This window comes from Falco biarmicus, chromosome 2 (assembly GCF_023638135.1).
Source record: "Falco biarmicus isolate bFalBia1 chromosome 2, bFalBia1.pri, whole genome shotgun sequence".
Classification (NCBI taxonomy): Eukaryota; Metazoa; Chordata; class Aves; order Falconiformes; family Falconidae; genus Falco; species Falco biarmicus.
This window is the reverse complement of record NC_079289.1, coordinates 15,931,804-15,952,367: the sequence shown is the minus strand read 5'-3', so window position 1 is coordinate 15,952,367 and position 20,564 is coordinate 15,931,804. Positions and strand designations below refer to the sequence as shown.

Genomic DNA, 20,564 nt, shown 5'->3' with positions numbered 1-20,564 from the left:
TGAAGAGAAAGAGTAAGTGGGACAGACAAGTAGTGTGTGCCTGTGCTCTTGTCCTACTACAGAGGAACACTCTTGCAGCTTACTTTCCAGACCTGCTTGCTGTGGGCTGCAGGAAGCAATGTAGTGGTGGTCCATGGGCTTTTCTGCAAGTCACGTCGTAGTCTGGTTGAATCTTAGAAACTTGGTTCTGCCCAAGTGAAAAAAAGCATTGGGGGGAACCAAACCAAACAACAGTTGAGATACTTGGAAAATCTCTGCTTACACAGTGACTAGTGTCTGTGCACATGCAAACACATGCACTACAGCTGTTCTAAGTATTTCTACACCCTTAAGGGAAGTACTTAATTTTAGACCTCATGCAGGCTACAGCAGTCCTCTTCAATATATTACAAGGTGTCCATTTGCATTGCTGGTAATTCTGATTTCACTCATAAGAGTGTCTTTCATTTGGAAATTACCCTTCCCCACAGAAGGTTAGTGCCATAATGAGATTAACTTCGAGAGACCCAGAATCTACTGGTAGAGTAAGGTCCTGAGATGTGCAGATGAACATACATCTATTAACTTACGTCAAGGGAAGTACTGCTGTGTACTAAATCTCTGCAGGGGCACTGATTCTGAAATTGCTTTCTTAAATTCACTACAATGATTCTCCTTGCTTAGTATGTTTAGTCCCCATTATAACTGGGAAATTCTCTTTCCAGAAGTTTTGAAATATTGGTTAGAAGATTAATATTTTATAGTGTGATTAAAAAAAAAAAAAAGGCATCTTTTTTAGGTAACTGCGAACTGTTGTGAATTCAGTTTAAACCTAGAGGATGGTATTAGAGTATAACGGTAGGAGTGAAGCATCTACCAATCCAAGGTGATCAAGTACTTACCGTTAAGGTGTGAGACACTATGTGATGTATCATTTGTATCTCTGTTAAGGTTTTATCAGTATTCCTATAATAAATCCATGTTTCAGGGATTTATAACTTGGTTGTGCGTGTGATTGAAAACCATCAGTTGCTGTAAAACTTTGACTAGGAATGAATGTATTTAATCTACTTAAAATCAATATAGTTTTTCAAATTTGAATAAAATAGGATTTTAAGTTATGTTTTTGTGCTCAAAACTGCAATCAGATTTATTATTTAAATGTGAACTAATGGCTTGTACAGTTTCATTGTGAGCTGATCACTTTTTATTAGCTGTCTTTTATTAAATCACCTTACTGCTTACTGTGGAGAAGTGCCAAAAGCTGTTTATTTATTTTACTTTTTTAATTTTGTGCATGTCCACAAGCCAAAACTGAATTCAGCTAAATGGTTTCTTTAGTCTTTGAACTTTAATTTTGCTTTGCTCAGGTGCATTTCAGTCTATTGAATTAATAAAAAAGACACCTTCTTTTTCAGTATTCTGAGATGAAAGTTCAGAGGTCAATTATGTGCCACAGTTGTGACAAATAGTAAAATCGAAGGTAAAATGTCTTCCAAAACTAAATCATAGTGATGTCTATCTTGATGTTCTAAACTTCACTCTACTCTCACTTTCATTTCTTGATATTAATTCTTCCTAAGATAACTAACTTTTTCTAGTTCTCTTAGACTAATAGTTTTGGGTTTTAAATCTGAAAACGCCCACCTGTTCATGGAAAAAGCCATACTGGTCGATTGGAATGTAATATTTCACCTATGTAAAAATGTGATCTTGAATTAAACAGTTATGTATATTTACCTATGTCTTTAACTGTATATGTAGTTTTGATCCAGTTTATCTTCACTGTTTAAACGTCTAATTCTTTACTAATGGCTGTAATCTCACATTTCTATATAGCAGAATTTGAATTTTGCCTTTGAGATTACTGGGGACAGGAGCCTGGTGCCAATCCCAGATGGTCCGCCAGGGGGCGCTGCGGTCCGCGCGGCCGTCAGTCAGGGGCTTTCGCGCTGGTACATGGATGCTGACTGCACAAAAATTGCAAAGGGGACCAGAAGTTTGTGTCTGATGTTTTGTTCATTTCTTAAGCCAGTGAACAGTTCTTTCAATGCAATATGTACAAACTTGTACAGGTTAGCCTTGTTAAGTATGATGAATAAAATGGTATGTAACAGGCCAGAAACCTTTTCTTTTTGTCATGCTGCCTCTTAGTTTCTTTTGCGTATGTGTAACTGTTCTTAAAATCACTGAGAGACTTGATTCCAGCAAGATGGATCAGTCTAATTTCTAACTTAACCTTACTGAATGATGGTTTTGCTCCTGTGTGCACATACAGAAAACAGAACTTGATCTCAACTGGGATCTCAACTCAAATCAAACACCATTCTTGATTATATCCAACATTATTAGGTGCTGACAGAACATAATGGTCCTGGTAATTAGGAACTATTCATCGGAGGAACACTGTTCCAACAACCTGTTGCAATGCATTTGAATGAAAAGAGAACGAGCTTTTCTGTCTTCCCTGAATACTTCCCTCACCCTGCCCCTGCCACCACCCCAGTTGCCCCTCCACATATGTCTCGGGTCACTCGTCTGTTTTTAGGAAAGGACTTGGTGTTTTCTACTGTACTTTTCCATAAGGTCTTCCAGAACCTGTTCCAGAAAGGGCCAAAGCCAGCATCCTGTCAAGCATTGGCATTAGTGATACTGCTTTCCTTGCAGATACAGTTTGTTCCACTCTTGACACTTTGTAGTTGTTGAGGTCTGATGCTGTACCTGGCTCAGGACCACCTTCTCTCCCAAAGACCAGCAGTCTCTCTCAGACTTAAGGCAATGCCCATTTGTTGTCTCCACGGTTCCAGTTCTATCTTCTTTTGATAATCAATTTCCCAGTGTCTTTCCTGAGTCAGTAGGATGCTCAGAGGTGCGCAAACCAGGCATCTCGTGTCTTAGCAATGGCAACAGTTCTGTTACTTCTCTTTATGCTTGTCTTCTATGTTATTCTGTGTTTCTTTCTGTCTCTGGGAGAGGACACTGTAATGCTAAGTAGGCATATTAAAGACTGAATGTGTACTGCAAGATGCTGCTGCCTAGTGTTACCTTAAATTTTATTTTTAAACCACAGCTAGGATTCTCACAGAAATGGAATTAGTTTCTTAGATTTGTATAATCACTTCATCCAGACTCTAAACTTTAATCTTGCCTCTATTTTTATCTTAGCTAATCAGAATATGGCATTCCCGATATATTGGGACCTTCTTAGCCTTTTTTTCCTGAATAGTAATCATAACATACAAACAATCATAATCATAACATGACCATAATAACAGTAACAGAAGATGCAAGTTCCTGACTTTGTCTGTTTTATAGGACTTAAGAGTAGACAGATTTTTATCTTAATGAGCCAAGTACTATTTCTTAATCTGTTAATTCCGACATAATTCTATTTAATACCGTAATACTTTATAAGTTATTAAAATGTTACGGTTGTGTCCTGTCCTGTTCTCTAAAAACTATGCCTATTGATAAAGATGCTTCTCAAATTAAATTTCTTCCCTAATTCCAACAATTTAAGGAAAAAAAAATCACTCCATGTTTCAGGGGTTTTGTTCATGTAATTTTTTCAGCTCAGTATTGTATTACTGCTGATTATAAAATGATGTAAAGGCATTTTTGGTTGAATTAAATGCTAGCTAATATACAACTTAGGTTTTTTTCTTATTGTTTTCTGAATTACTTTACTTTCACTAAACATTTTATTATAGCGAGCATAGTATTTCCAGCTAGTCTGATTTTTCCTGGTAATAGCACGGAGGTGATTCCTTTTAATCTTTTAAATACTAGAATATTTGGGGAAGACTTACTATACCTATTGTAGTAACTTAAATTACAATAAAATGAAATTGTAGATGTGATTTGTGGCTTGCTAACTATTATAGGCTTAATGTGAAATTATTTTTTGCATTCAAAATCAGTTAACTCTAAATCAATTTTTCTAATGAAAGAGGAGAGATTATCCTGTGATGTAATGCCTCTCAATTAAAACTTAAGAAAATATGATTAACTTCAACAGCTAATACTACATCCTCTTCTAGCTGCTCAATGTACTTCAATTTGAACATAGAAAAGTGTTAGTCAGGACACCTGAGTGAATGAATTGGAACACATCTGAAATAAATCACATTTAATACATGAGAAATGTAATCACTTTAATTTTTTGCAGATTACGGCAACAGTGGGAAGAAGAGCATTAGTTATATAAATAGTAGGTCCTCTGGGTATCTGGCACTTGCTTCTGAGTTGTGCTTTTGTGTAGTAATTTGGGTTATTGGTTCTGCGTGCATAGATCTACAAAACAAACACTTTATTCTCATACGTGTTTGATTTTTATATCAGGGCTTGAGTTGTAATACAGTTTGCTGAGTATTTGTATGAGCAGTGCTGGCATTCCAAGGGCTGGGCATGGATCGTGACACTGTGATTTTGCCATGATGTGAAACAGAAATATTCATGGCACATAGGGGAAAGAACAGGAAATATATCTGCAAATAAAAAAGCCATATCCTACCATTTTTCCCTTTATTTCTATGCTTATTTGTTTTACCAGGGGAATATTCTGTCTATTTCAGACTTGTAGTCTGTATACACGCACACACTTTTTTTATATATAAAAACAAATCTATAGATGTTTACAGTCTGATGTTCAACCTAGTGGAAACTGCCCAGAAAGACTTTGAAGGTGAAAGGAGAATTATGAAAGGACTTTAGTTCTCCTTTAGCTTTCCTATAACATATGTAAATTTGTGGGGCTGTGGAGGTAGGCGGTACGAAAATCTCCCTCAGTGGTGTTTTTTCTGTATTTGAATAGGTCTGTCTTAGGTGCCAGTTTAAAGTTTTAACAGTGAAATGCTGTTCCCTTCCTGAATCTTCGGTAGGCTTATTCAAGACCCATTGACTGTAATTGTATGTTTGGGGGTTGTTTTGTTTTGTTGGGTTCCGCTACCGCCACCACCCCACCCCCAATATGGTGATTACTCACAGAATGAATCCTCAGCTGTGGAAAAATCATGGTAGAATTGCAGGAGCCAAACCTAACAATGTTCATGGGAAGACAATAATTATTACTGATACTTGGGTGAACCACCAGCATATGTGTGTGCCAAGTGTGCCCTTTGCCAGTGCCTCTGACTTTTTTTGCTTTGCTTATGGAACTGTGATTTTAGGTCTTGTATTAAATCACACAAGGATATTGCTGTTCCTGTGCAATACAATTGAGTTCATTACAATGTGTAAATCTTAAATGCTTATGACTTTAATGCTGTAGGTTGTTACAGTATGTGGAGCTTCTTCATGTATTTTTGCAACATAATGAATATGATGTATAGCTGAATGGAAAACCACTGGTTTCTGAAGTCATGGGGAAGCATCTTAAGTGTCAGTAGCTATTTGTAAGCAGCAAATAATAAGCTTCAAAACACAATTTTATTTGCTATTTTATTTTTTATGCTTATTTTAATTTCCTAAAGGATCCTATTTATCAGGGTACATGTTCATATCTTTGTTTAATAACAGAAATAATATAATTTTTCTATTAATTTGAGGGGGGGGCAGCTAGTGTACTAGCATGTAAGGCTTCAGTTTCATTGTACTAGGTACTGTGTTGTTAATAAGAATTTTGTCCCAACCTAATGGTGTTACTGTCCTACAAATAAGTACTGTGCTTACGCTTTGCATAGTGCTTGTCTCTTAACTAGAATATTCCTACAATCGATACTATTTTTCCATTCAACTGCATCATCTATAGTTGCTCAGAATTCCTTAAAAATACTAGAAACCAAAAACTTGTTTTCTAGTATTATGTTTACCAATGCAAGATAGAAAAATCACCCTATATCCATTTATTACTTTGTTAATATGTTTGATGAATTTTTTGACCTCCTTCACCTCAAAGATTTGATTTGTGTTAGCATAGTTTGAGTTCACCAATGATTCTCATCAAGTTATACAATTATTTTGGTTAAATTTTGCCTTTTGGAAGGAAGTAACAGGGGCCCAGTTCACCAAACATCATTAAGATTTCATCCTTACAGAAATTAGGTTCCTAATGATTGACAAGGCATTTATTTTAGGCTCTTTGAGCTTAGATTTTATAATGGTTCATCCCTGAAATTTCTGCCATCCCTAAAATAGTGGCTGTCTCAAGTACAACAGAAGCAGTAAATGCTAATTGCTAAGCTTCTGCTGCTTTGAAATGCCAGGTGGAAGACAGAGGAAGCATTTAGGTTGGATTGCAGGCTGGGTGAATGTCACTAGGGCTACAGTTTGAAACAGATGTGAAGGTGGCTATGTTTCTTTTAAGTACGTTCTTTTTGTTATATTGCAGTGAGAAATAAGTATCACCATGCTACATTGTAAACATCTTCATAGGTGTAGGAATGATAGGGCACAGTAAGGCACAGAGAAACAGAAGGAAGCATCAGGCAGTGTCTGAGATACATACTTGGCTTCTGGTTGGTACAGTGCATTACACAAACAAATCTGTCTGGTCTGAATTTTCAGGTTTTTGGATGTTTCCTTATGCAGATGCCTAACATGCAACGCAGAGGGCCTGTTTTTAAGAAGCTTTGAATATCCCAAAATTTTGGCACTTTTCCTTTGCAACAATGTAACCCCTTGATAGTATTCTGGTGGCTGCTAGGAAGAGGAAATCATTGGATTACTGGATGTTTCCTAACTGTAAGAGAGTCCACAGGAGACATAGGACCAGTGGACTCCTATTCCTCTCTTGTACGTTGGTTAGAGATGTCATACTGGACATCAGGAGCAGATGCACTTTGGCTGTCCCCAGCCATATGTGATGCCACCACCCCTACCTGACGATCAGCTTCTGACAGATTTCATCTGGAGTACAGAACTGGTAAGCAGTGCTCCCAACAGAAGTTTCCTGAATATCCATGTGTTACGGAAATGTGACACATCACTGCTTGGTAGCTAATTTGAAAGGAAAAACATTACAACAGCCATTTCAAATCTAAGCAAAGCAGGACTAGATTTAACCAGCTTTAATAGATTTAATTTGTGGGCTGAAATTGCCTTTATGCAGTTCAGAAAGCCCCAAGTTACTTTGGTTTTGCTGAGTTAGCTCTATGGGGTTTCAGCTGAAATTATTTCCATGCAATATACAACACATTTTGTAAACAAGGAAGTGATTGTGGTTTTACATGACAATGTAGTGCCAGTAAAATATGGTTAGGAATAGGTAGAATTTCTGGACATAAAAATGTATCATTTTTTATCAGAGGATGGCTTACATGGTTGCTTTATTTAACATTGCTAATCTGGTTTTAGAAGGACTTCTTGCATTACTGTGTTGAATTTTGCAAGTGCTCATCAGCATGGACAAGAGTTGCACAGGTGTGTCCTTTGAAATGAGTTGATCTTTTATGTCCCACCAACACAGAGGGGGAGCAACTGGTATTGACTGAAATGTTAGAGCATCAGTGTATAAATGGACACAGAAATTTGCATGTAACTATTTTCTTCTGCTCTTCCATTGCTGGTGGTAAAGCTGGCAGTACTGTTGATGCCCGTGGCAGCACTGCACTAGGAATGCAGCAGTGAAAAGCTCACTGCTGGCTCGGCCAACGTTGTTCTTCTAGCCGCTTGCACAGGCTTCACAGTATGCACAGAGGTGGAGACCATCACAGCCAAACAGCTGGAGAACTCTGTCATGGGAGCTGTGTGATGGAAGATAGTTTAAGTCTGCCTGCACTATCCGTCAGTCACAGTGACTGCAGCCTAGAGATGCCGTACCAGTTCTGGGAACAGCTTTCTGGTGCATGTGGTTTCCATTTCAAAAGCAATTATGAATTGGTTCCTGCTAAAACATGATTAGATAATATTATCTCATTGTTTTCTTCTTATTCTAAAGATATTAGATAGATGTTTTGAATGTTTTTACTTGCTAATACAAATGCTAAGCACATCAATACTAGAAGATACTCAGAATACCTCACACTAAACAAAGTAAGTTACTAATTCCATCCAAACAAGAAGTCTGATAAATCTACGACAAACTGTGAGGTATGATGTGTTTCATCATTTAAATGCATATTTTCTGTTTGTATAAAATAGAACTTTATAGACACAGAAGAAAATAAACAGATTTCTGCCAAAGGTTACTATATTTTGAATTTAGATGAGCACTTACAGAATGCCTTCATGTACTTATCTAAAAGCACTTTATTAATGAGTGAAACTTCACTGTGCTCATTGTTTGTATTTATTTATATATATATAAAAATATATATATATATAACAATATGGCTACAGTATTGTAGCTACAAAATTATTTTCCATTTAACAGACTGATGTGCCAGAGGTTACAGGGCAAGTGACTGGCATATCAGGAAACTGTACTGCTGACCTGTTTTACTAACCTTTACAGTCCCGCCAAAGCTGCGGGGTTTATGCCTGCAGGAAGGAGAAATTAATGGGCTTTGATCCAGTTGTACGGTTGGAATTAGTGGTGCACGTGTATCTGCTACTCTCTAGCCCTCATCACCCTTCAGCATGATTTTACCTAAGTACAGAGTAGCAATTTTTGCTAGGAATTTGTTTATTTGCTTACCTTTTCAACAAGCAGAGGAGAGCTTTACATCTTGCGTATTTGCCAGTGCATTTTGCCCCCAGATTGTATGTGCTTACTGTTGTTACTAAATATTCCTTATGTAACACGTTGCCACTGTTTGCTCTGTATGGCCAAACTATAGTGAATTAGCAATATGTTAAAAAAGTAAATTTATAGTTTTATACAAACACGACTTTATACAAATTTGTAGACAAAGGTTAGAAATTACACCCGCAAATAAGAAATCTATGGTCCCTCTGTCCCTTCCAACCCGGCTTCCCTCCTCTGTAATTGTGTATCTTTCCAGTATATGAATGGAAAAATCCTGAAGAAAAATTTCAGAAGAATGAAATTAAGAGAAACTATGACTAGAGGCAAGAGAGTTTTATTTTAATTATCATTTTATTGAATAACTTGGTTTGAAAATTATGTAGTTGGATGCTAAGCTTCAGAAAAAAAGTGCAATGAAATAAAGCTACAGTATTGCTCTGCATAGTATTGTTGAGTGTTGTAAACATCTTGGAGAAGTTATGCTTGCATAGTTAAAATATTTTTTTTTTTCTTCCTAGTTTCAATAAAAGACATTAAAGGTTCAACTGTCTTTCAAGGAAATACTTGAATTTGACTGCTATCAAAGTCAAATGTTTCTGTTTCAGCAGAACTACACCTTGGATCTAATCTTTCTCCATCTTAGTCTACATAAAGAATTGAATGGAGAAAAGGTTGTACAAAACAAGTTTCTCACCTAGGTAATATGAAGGAACCTAACTGGAAATCTGCTAGATCTACTTCAAGCAAAATTATCTGGTGCAAGAAACTGAGAGCAGAGAGAGTACTAATAATCCAGTATTTGGAAGAATATTGAAACAATTGCTTTCTAGCTACAACATTTTTAAATAAAGAAAAAATCCCACAAAAAATTTTGAACTAAAACTCCACATTATAAATGCGTTTAAAGTATTTCATGCTTCCACTAGTGGCATTAACTTGAAACAGTCTTTTCAAAATTACTTTTAAAAAATGAAATGAGGTATGTTAAGCTGACCCAAAATGGAATGTTTTCTTTTGAAATAATGGCTTTCCCTCTTTTTAAACTATGAACTGAAAGTATGCTTCTGGGCAAAATATGGGAGGAATCCCAGATTATACGTCATTGTATGAGCCACACGCAAAAGACAGTCCTGAAAAGAGATACTGGTCTTCCTTTTGTCCAGTAACCTTGTAAGCTTACAGGACTTTCAGGAAAACTCAGATAAATGTTATAAACTTGAATATTCATTTCAGTAGGGATTGTATTTCTGATAAGTACCTGCTCCACCAAATAAGGTGTAGGCACAGTCTAAATCAACTCTTTGGAAATTTTCTTAAAATCACTTTTGACTTTGACTCATAAGTGCGGTTCAACAGAAGAAATGAGGTTTATAACTGAATATATTTAGTGTAGCCTGTCAGCTGAGTAAACAGGTTGGATGTAAATCAGAGACACTGAATGAGTTCATCAGACTGCTGGAAGCTGGAGCAGATGGGTCACTGGCCATTTCCTGTGGGAGATGGCATCGCTAGCTATCTTGCAACCAAATCTAAGCAGGGGATACAGCATCAGCTCTGCTACAGAAGAGTGAGCTGCTAAAACTGCTCTGTTCAGCACTTGGAATTTCCTTGGAGATCTGGCCCAGTCCATCTCGGTTTAATGTTTATGAAATAAATGTCCAAGGTCTGCAGAAATTCAGTAACTGTAATACAAATTGCATAAATAGATTAAAGGAACTGTCACAGGTAGGAGAATGAACTGAGAAGCTAAGCCATCAGGGAGAAAGACACGATGCTTTTAACAACAGTAAAGAGAGTATGATCAAACACATTTCCATTCATTTTTGTATTCTCTTGCATTTTTTTTTTGTCTATTTTAGGAGACCTACAGACATAGAAACTTTTAATAACATGTTGGGGTTTTTTTCCTATGGTTTGTAGAAAAACAGAGTATAATAAAAGCAGGGGAATTGAAGAATCGGATCAGCCCACTTCTGCTACTCAGACTAGCCTATTTTGGGTTAAGTTGGGTTTCTTAATACTGCTGCAGAGTGAATATTGCTTGGGTGTGATTTTTACTTGCCATCTATGTAGGACAAAGTGTTAAATGCTCCTGTGGCTTCATCTGATATCTGTAAAAAGCTGATTTCAAAGAAAATTGGAACTTTACTTTGATTGCTTCTCCATCTATAATTTGAAAAGTTTAAGAAGTATTTAACTTGTTTCCCAATAAATAAAAAATACAAATAGTTTGTCCTCTACAATAGTAGTAGTTCCTTTATCTTGTGCAGATTTTTCTTTCTGAAGTAAACTCATTATTAGAAAGGTTCTTACTTTTCTGTTCAGAAGGCGTTTTTCCACTGTTAAAGGGACCGCTGCATGGACTAGGTAGGTAGGTCAGCATCCCTGCACAGACTCTTTGGGCCAGAGTTATTGTTCGAGCTATAAGGGTAAAGGGAAACCATGGAAGTTTTGTTCTTGAGGTCTATGGCATGTTCTGGAGGGAATTTCTTCCCCTCTGTTTCTATATCCTTTTGTTCCTCTAGAAACCACCTTTACAACTTCAGACTTCATCTGAAGTGGACTTGATGCCAGAAAGGTCATAAAAGTTATCAGTTGTTTATTAGATTTTAAGTAAGGAATGCAGTCCTGTTTGAAATTCATAACTCATTTGGAAATGCTTGCTGACAAACGTTTAATATTTTTCCCAGCCTTGATGTGTCACTGGCATACTGCATCAGTCTTTGTTTTGACTAAGCATTATGTAATGGTAAGTGTTTGTAGTACATCAGCTCTATAATAGGCAAGCCCAGAAAACTCAGAAGGCTGCGGTTCTTTGGGGATTTTTGAAAGGAGACTTCTAGAGCAAATACTGCAAAATTTGTTTCATTTACCAATGTACTCTATCTATTTCCTAATGTGTGTTCTTTATTACCAAATATGCACATCTCCTGGAAAAAAGGCACTCCTCTCTTTTTTTTTTTTTTTGTAACTGAGGCTTTGATGCAGAAGTCACAGTGTAACATCATGGGGCCCAGGCAATGTAGAAATAAACTGGAACAACATTAGTCCCACCCTGTCTTAAAAAACCCCGTATCTATGAATGCAGTACTACCATGGTTTTGACCTACATGGGTGCTGCACAGTTTTATTTATTCTTGTGGTAGCTGCCAACTCCTTCACTTCAGGAGTGGGTGATGTCTGTATACAACTTGGTTTACAAGAGCATTGGTTTAAGAAAGCCCAGTTACTCATGTCAAATTACTATCGGTAGCAAGGCTGTGATTTGATATTCAGCATTATCCCGTACTGGATCATAAGTATTTGTTTTGTTTTAAGAATGAATATAGTTGCAAGCTTAACCAAATACAGAAATATTTTATATCTTTGTGGTGGTTTTGTTTCAGGAACAAGTTGATATATGGCACTTGATGCCATCAAACTTTGACCTTACCTGTTCTACACTGATCCATTTTCTCCACCAGAGAAGGGCCTGCGGCCTCCTTTCTGTCCAGCTTTTGTCTGCTGTTCCATCCCTCTTCTAATCCATACTTACTTTGAGTCCAGCAGTTGAGACCCAGGTAGATTCATCTATCAGCAGCGCCCCTTGTCTTTATTTAAACCTCGTATGAAATTCTTCCATCGCTCCCAGAGAGTTCAGGCTGCTGTAGTGAGTTTGTAAGCTTGTACAACTTCAGGGCCATGTTTAACCATAGAAATAGCCATACCTTGTCTGTGGCACTGGGAAACACAGAAGCTCTGCTGTCCTTTGCTAAATATTGTCTGCCTGAAAAGCATGAACTTTATGGTTGGGTTTTGGGGTGTGGGGGTGCCTTTTCTTTGTGTGTGTGTGTGTGTGATTTCTTCATTTGTTCATGTAATTTGCTTCTGTGAGTGGGTCACATATTTTAAGGACAGGAGCAACCAAAATAACTACCTAGTTTTAATCTCTGGGTAATGCTGACCATAGAGTTTTACCTAGTGATTCTAGCTATGGAGATAGATGTTCTTTTACCTAGTTCTCCAACAGCAGTATCTGATGCTGAACAGATTAATTTTTTATATATTGGCACAGCATTGAAGTGCTGTAAACCTTCTCAACAAATTCATTTTTCCATTGTAAAAACAATAAGATTGTCATAACAGCGGAAAGAAACCGAAGCACCCTCCCTCCTCCCCGACCTAACGAGCAGTAGCGGCGGGGGTGGCACTGAGCCGTAAGGCGGAGGGCGAGCGGCCATGCCGGGGGGCCACCGCCGCCGCTAGGGGTCGCCCTGCCGTCGCCGCCCGGGTCCCACTGGCCGAGCGCCCGGCACGGCCCCGGGGAGGCGGCGCGGGCGCTGCCGGCAGAGGGCGCCAGCGAGACGATCGCCCCCGGCGTCCGTCCGAGCTGCGGGTTCTCCCCGCGCGGGGTCCAGCCTGATCAGGAACGGGCGCAGCAAAGCTGGGCACGGCGGGGCTGCCCGTGGGTCGACTTCTGCCTGTGTTTGGTGTGGTATTTATTTCGGCACAAGGACAAAGTGAACCAGAAGAGCCCTCTAAGTAACGTTTCTGTGTAGGGCAAGCCTTGCTCCCTCACTTAGGTGAGTTACTGGATTAGGTCTCATTTTGGAATGTGGACTAGGGACATGGCATTCGCAACCATGTGAAAGCATCTGATTCTGATAAACCTCATCAGATAACCCAGTTTTATGGTTTCTTTGAGTTACTGAAGGATACATATTACACGAATCTATCATTTTTGCTGTTTCCAGTGTATAGCCTTGACTGAAAGTCAACAGAAAGCAGTCTCCTGTGACCCAAAATATTTAGAAAACAGGACACAGAAGTGGAGGTTTCACAAAGCATCTTGGGTGCGTAACTCTTTAAACACAAATCTGACCCTGAAAACCAAAAGTTGAAAATACAGTTTAGAATGGAAGTCAATATCCACTTTACCTATAACTGAATGATGACCAGATAAGAAGGAATAAAACTTACAGTTCCTTATCTGGAGACAAATAATAGGGTCTTGTCCCATGGAACTGGGATTTGCTTCATACCAGTACCTAGAAATGCCGAGAATGCAACAAGAAAAAACAAAAAAAAAAACCCAAAAAAAACCCCAACCAACCAAAAAAACATACCAAAACCATACCAAAAGTGGTTTATTACTCTTGCACTTTTTTTCATGTGGAATATCAATGTGCACTAGGCTTTTATAACAAAACAAAGTATAAAAAAATACTTAATGATCTTAAATATCTAATGTTAAGGTCCTATGATTCTTGTAGAACTCCACCACGGCTGCTAAAATAAAATAATAATTCAAAACAATTGGAAATTTGAACACTTTACACACACACTGCATTCTTGCATATAGTAGGCTAACTGTGCCACTGTACTGTAGGGACTGAAATAAACCATAAATCCAGCTTGACAGGCCCGTTAAACCACTTTTCTGTTCCTATCCATGTAGCCAAATTTTCCTGTTGACTTCCATCCTACATATTTTAATATGGCATGGCTGATGCAAGAATATCATCAAAATATAGTCAACAATCATCTGGGTACTTTAAAACTCTAGCACCTCTGCAAACTTCCTTGCAGAGTAGGGATGACATTTAAGGATTTTATTGTTTTAGAAAACACTTCATAATATACTGAATTGTGAACTGATTTAAGTGGTCAAACCATGCTGCAGTAGACAGAATTTCAAAGGAAATGGAATATATTTCTTTCCCTTGCTGATGCTGTGCAGCTTCCGATAAATATGCAACTGATTCCCAATGGAAATGAGAAACAGATAGGAAATCTACGTAGATTTGTGCTTTAGGGATGTTTCTGAAAAATAATCAAAACATCCAACTTGTATCTGGCTAGAGCTTGGGTGATGATTGTGATTGAGCAGGATTGAGAGCAGCCCTGAAAAGAAAGACTTGAGGATCTTGATGGATGAAAAACTGAATATAACCTGCCAGTGCGCGCTTGCAACCCAGAAAGCCAACCATACCCTAGGCTGCATCAAAAGAAGCATGACCAGAAGGTCAAAGGAGGTGATTTTCTCCCTCTACTCCACTCTCATGAGACCCCACCTGGAGTACTGCATCCAGCTCAGGGGGTCCCAGCACAAGACAGACCAGACGTGGACCTGTTGGAACAAGTCCAGAGAAAGGCCACAAAGATGATCAGAGGGCTGGAGCACCTTGCATACGAGGACAAGCTGAAAGAGTTGGGGTAATTCAGCCTAGAGAAAAGAAAGCTCCAGAGAGACCTTATTGTGGCCTTTCAATAATTAAAAGGAGACCTAGAGGAAAGATGGGAACAACTCTTTATCAGGAAGTACAGTGATAAGATGAGGTAATGGTTTTAAACTGAAAGAGGGTAGATGTAGATGAGATATGAGGAAGAAATTTACTGTGAGGGCGGTGAGGCACTGGCACAGGTTGCCCAGAGCAGCTGTGGCTGCCCCATCCCTGGCAGTGCTCAAGGCCAGGCTGGATGGGGCTGTGAGCAACCTGGTCTAGTGGGAGGTGCCCCTGCCCGTGGCAGCAGGTGTGACTAGATGATCTCTAAGAGTCCCTTCCAACACAAAACATTCTATGATAACAAAGAAAAGGCCCAGGAGGTTTCCCCCAAAAGACTGCACAAAGGAGAAGAAACAGCCAATAGCTCAGGAATCAGAAAAATAATTCCAAGGTCAGTTTCAGAGAGAGAGGGCAGGTGGTGCAGAACTCCCCTCGTCCACGGCTGTGAGGAGCCTCCAGCAGGCTGTGGGACCACGCGTGGTGCAGACTGTGTGTGTGTGCTTCCTGGGCCTTGGTCAATGGCTTGTTGAAAGCTGCAGACAACTCTGGCTGAATGGCTGCAGAGAGAGGGGATGGGAGTGTGCCATGGTCTGGTCCTGGGCCTGCAACTGTAAAACGCATGATTACAAACAAAGGAGCAGCCACCCTTGCTCCCCATGGGCAAGCCTGGCCCAGGGCTCTGCCAGACAATTGGTGCCTTAACTTAGTGTCAACATCCCTGTACAAGGTAGCAAACCTCTCTGGCTGAGTGGCTGTGGAGGGAAGGTGTGGGAGTGCACCATGCTCTGGTCCTGTCCTGGTGCGAGCCTCCAGCTCAGGAAAAGAAGAAGCAGCCACCACGTCATGCCATGGGCAACCCCTTCCTGCCAGCCCAGGCCCAGCAGCCCTGCGCTCCGCTCCCTGCCCGCCTCGCTGCCCTCCCACCTCAGCCCTGGCTCACCCGCCTGCTCGCCTCCAGCTGCCTCACCGCGCAGCCCTTTCCGTGCCTGTCCTGGGATGCCCTGACACCAGCCCCCTGTGACATGGCCACCACATCACCGCGTGAGCCAGGGCTGATGGAAGGCCCAGCCCTGGGCTGCTCGGGGAAAAACGGGCTGTAGCTCTTCAGCCATGTTAAATGCAGTGGGATGGACAAACCCCACAACTCAGGCCCATGGGGAAAATGGCCGACACGCAGAGCTGGCTGTCACTCCTGTCTGCACGGGGACAGCCTCCTGACCCAGGGCTGTGGCCACCTCAGAGCCCCTCACCGTCCTGTCCCACCCCACGTGCCCTGGGCCTCAGCCTTGCTGCCAGGGCCGGGGCAGGGCGAGGTGGAGCTCAGCATGAGGGTGCACACAGACAAAGGGGATGTCTCAACACCCGGGAGCAATTCAGTGTTTAACAGACTGGCCTAGGGCCACTTGGGCTGTCTTACAGCCTGGTGTCGTATGGATACACGTGAAACTGGCAGATAGGACAAGGGACCTGGGGAAAATACACTAAATGCTTACTTCAATAAGCACCTAGAAGGCGGCTGTCCCCATGCACGGACAGTCAGCTCACAGCCGGCCGCACAGAGCAGGGCCCAGGTGCCTGGGAACAGGCCCCGCAATGTCACCTCAGGCGCTGCCAGGAGCCTCCCCTGGCCTGTACCCGCTGCGCCAGGGCCGGGCAGGGCTGGTGTAAACGGCACCGTGCGGCTCAGCTCGGCTCGGCTCTGCCCGGGGGTCTCGGGCACTATGGAGGCCTCCCAAATGGCACTGGGCATTTATCTTTTAGGAACTGAACACCCTGTACAGATACAGAATAGTTCAGGTGTATAAAGCTGCTCAGGTGGATTTTATAATCAGGCACATTTTTTCTCTTTTTCCTCAGACATCATCCGTGTCTACTGTCACCTAAAAATCTAACCCTCACCTTGGTTACTCGTGAGGCTAGCATAACGTCTCAAAGAACATACTGCTACAACTGTTCATGATCAAACTGGTAAAACGCAGAGATTCATTGAGGGATATTCTCACCCAAAAGAGCAGGCTGATGCAGTTGATTAGACCTGAGTCTAAACCCCAGAGTTCATTAATCCTGATGTTGGCTTTCCAGAGGATAATTTCCTTTCCCTAGCTATAGCAAAAAACACTTTAGATTTATATGTGTATGTATGTTTGGAAAGTGTTTGGATAACGTATATGCATAGCATAACAGAACAATACCATAATTATTTTTCCCTGACAATTCTAGATTTGGTCCACTAAGAATTTTAGCATGGGTATAGCTTTATGTACATATAACCTCACTATACATATATGAAGTGTTTTCAGACTTGAGGCTTAAGAAAAGACGGAACACGTTTACAAGAGTTTAGGTGATTGAAAAACCTTAGTATAGAGAATAAATATTCTATTAATAACTCGAAGTGCAAAACTAGCTGTAATGAAGAGTTCTTAATTATCATAAGAACCACAAATTAAAACTATATTATTTTAAGGCATATTAGAAAATAAGTTCCAAATGTGAGATTTGTTTTACTGATAAATAGTCTCCCAAGGGGAGTCACAGAAGCAACCTTAAAACATTTAAAAATAGACTGAATAAAGGTTAATTAAAAAATCACACTAAGAAATCCTAATGACCTGATAATAAAAGGGACCAGAAATTTAATAATGTGTCTTACAATTCTCACTACATTCTATCTTCATAGATAGCTATCTACTGTCAGGCAACTGTCATGTCTACTTACTAATTTGTGCTCATACGCCTAGATTTATTTTATTAAAACCAAATTTCTAAAATAATCTATTTTCATATCAGTTGCATTTTCTCTGTTATTGTCATAGCAATATGACAGTATTGTCTGGGAGACTTATTCTTACACAAAAATAGACAACTAAGTTAGGTAAGTATAAAGACCATGGAAAGTTACAAGTCAGTATACCAGGGGACTCTTACACTAACAGGGTATTCAGGTAGCAAGAAAGGCATAATGTGGAGCTGGTTGCTAGTGAAGTCACTAGCAGTTAAGGTAGTCTTTCAGATGTAAGAAATATTATTGCAGACTTTCAGAGCTGTTTTAATTCCATATAGACATTCCAGCCACAAACATCAGTCTTTCCTGGAAGTTTCTGTTCAGTATTTGACTTAATTTGATAGTTGAACATGACTGGTCTTAAAAATATGCCAGTGGTTACCTTGCAGCTTGGAGTCAAATACATAAAGAACGTGAGTACCCAGCTCCCATTGCTGCCTCCACATTTTTTAAAATCCAGTTATATGCATGCCTGAATTGTTAGATACCTTTGACAAGGTGGGTCCTTATCCTGTATTAGAAAAAAAAATAGAAAATTGATCTGTGTGCAGGAAGTCCTATAATTCCCAATGAACCAAAGTTCTTAGCCTATATGTCACTGCTCAGTAATTCTTACCATGTCTGTCTTGAGGCTTGGAGCATCCAACCAAGAGCACAAGTTTTGGTCAGAGCTGGCTAATCAGCTTATTTTCATGCCATCAAGAACAATGAGAGTATTTGGACATTTTACAGGTGATCAGCGTAGGCATAATTAACAGTGACATTACACAGTTGAAAATTTAAGCACAAAAGGAAAATAAATATGGTGCTTTTCCAGAGAAATTTCTACAAAGCACAGGCTTCCTAAAAACTACTCGGCACAAAGCTCTAATCTGGGCATGGTAGGTAATAATTGTGTGTTGGCAGGGAGGATTATCAGCTAACTCATGACAATAGCCCTCCCCATCTCTTATTTTTATGATTTCCATTATGATTCTAGCAGAGGGCTACCTCTTTGATGGCAGACAAGAGCATTGACTCAAGTGCAGCTTATCACAGTTTCTGTATCTCTAGGTACTCTTTAGGAACAAAAGGGATTGGCAAAAGCAAAGTGAAGTAAAACCACTTGCCCCTTCTTGGCAGGCAGCTGGGCTGGGCTCTGATTTGCAGCCAGGGAATTTCTGTCTAGTCCCATGTTTGCTATTCACAATCACTCAACCATGAGCTCTCCTAAACTGCAACCACTGTAGTTCATGTTTTCTTTTTGCTTTTAGAGCCAAGGGTAATCTGGAGCACAAATCAGAGCAATGAGCAGACAAAATTAGCTCTATATTGTAAAAGAACTACAGTTGTATTATTCTGTTACATTTCTGTGCTAAGTAATGGGCACTAATCGATGCTGGAGGTTAAAAGAGTTCCTGTTCAATTCAGCACAGAGCTATGTGACAAACCCCCAATTTCCATGTCGGTTGGTGCTTGGCAGCCCATTCCAGAACGGTTATAGCAGTGTTTCATGACTGGTTTGGCTCTCCATCTCTAATTGGAAAAATCCTTTTCTTCTGAATTCCAAGAAACAGCAAAGTCACAGCTCTGTTCGGGGATAAACAGTCAGGATCCAAGATTGACTCCTCATTTTACTACTCATTCCCTTTTTTTGTAGGATGTATCATCACTTTTCTTAATACCTGAATGGAATAGATAAAGTAACTACTTCTATTATCACTTCTACTACTTTTTATTACACCCTATCTCCTCATCCTTTGCTTGTTTGTTCTTTTGGGACCTGGAACTGCAAATGATGTCAATATGGGTACACAAAATACTGTGAAGGACTTTGAATTTGTGAAGCTCATAGAGAAGGATTGCACCCTCTTGCATGATTGTATAGCTGTGATGACACTCAATTTTCTCCTAGAAACACATTCATAATATTTATTATTTTTCAGATGTTGGCATTGCATCAAGGTCTACCAAACTTACCCAAAATAAGCTAATTCTGGGAACAGCCAAGAACAAAATTCTCTTGTTTCCATCTAGAAGTATTAAAGCCAAAGTGGATCCTGCAAATAGAACAACACATTAGATCCTTCTTGGCTCCCATTGATGGTTTCCCAAAGCAGAGCAGACTTAATTAATAGCAGAACCACGAGGCAGCTCAAAAGACAGAGGTAAACACAAATTTTAAGATTTTTTTACAGTTATTCTTACATCGTAATTTAGTGAAGGTTTGTTTTTTTAATATAATGCCTGAACTTGCTTTGAAAGTAAGTATGTGATGGGAAAAGATTCCAAGAAAAGAGCACAGTGGATGCTTTCAGCCCCGATGGGCTAAAGCTAAGGTAAAATCTATGTGCAATACCCACTGCTAAGAAATTAAGTGTTTGGCATGACTCTCATTTATCAAATAATGTTATAGGTTGATAACTGAGGAGAAAAACATTCCATTCTGTGCTTCTGCCCTTTGTATTAACTAGTTGAATCACAGTGCATTTAGGAAGGTGGTTTAAGGATTGACCATTGGACCTACATTATATCCTATATACAGTATTCATCATCAAGTACACCACAAGGATAAAAGGCAAAGCTACTGCACAAAACTGTGAGCCTTATCAGTCCTTCCTCTGAGCAGCATGGTTGTCAGCTTCATTATCTCACAACTCTGAATCAGTCTGTGTATTATGAGGGGCAAATGATCTGAAATCCTAGGAAGTCCAAAGATATTTTTTTTTTACTTATATATTTTTGACCCGAAACCATTGACATGATCAGATTGTTAGTGTTACTAGTTTGATTCATATAAATATTTGCATTTTCTGTGCCACCTGGGCAAAGACGTTTATTCTCAAATGAAGTAGCAGTACTTCTTGCTGCTATATTAGCTGTACTGCGGTATATATATAACTAAAAAAGAAAACTAAGCACCAGTGGC

The 20,564-nt window shown here is 39.7% G+C and overlaps 1 long non-coding RNA gene across 1 annotated transcript; it reads right to left on the bottom strand.

Annotated features, from left to right (window-relative positions):
- Positions 1 to 13,649: 13,649 nt before the first annotated feature.
- Positions 13,650 to 19,699, bottom strand: LOC130145007 (uncharacterized). Its single transcript, XR_008820342.1, has 3 exons — positions 19,616 to 19,699; positions 18,039 to 18,167; positions 13,650 to 15,479 (listed from the first exon to the last, which is right to left on the bottom strand). It is a non-coding gene; the product is annotated as an uncharacterized LOC130145007 (long non-coding RNA).
- Positions 19,700 to 20,564: the final 865 nt, after the last annotated feature.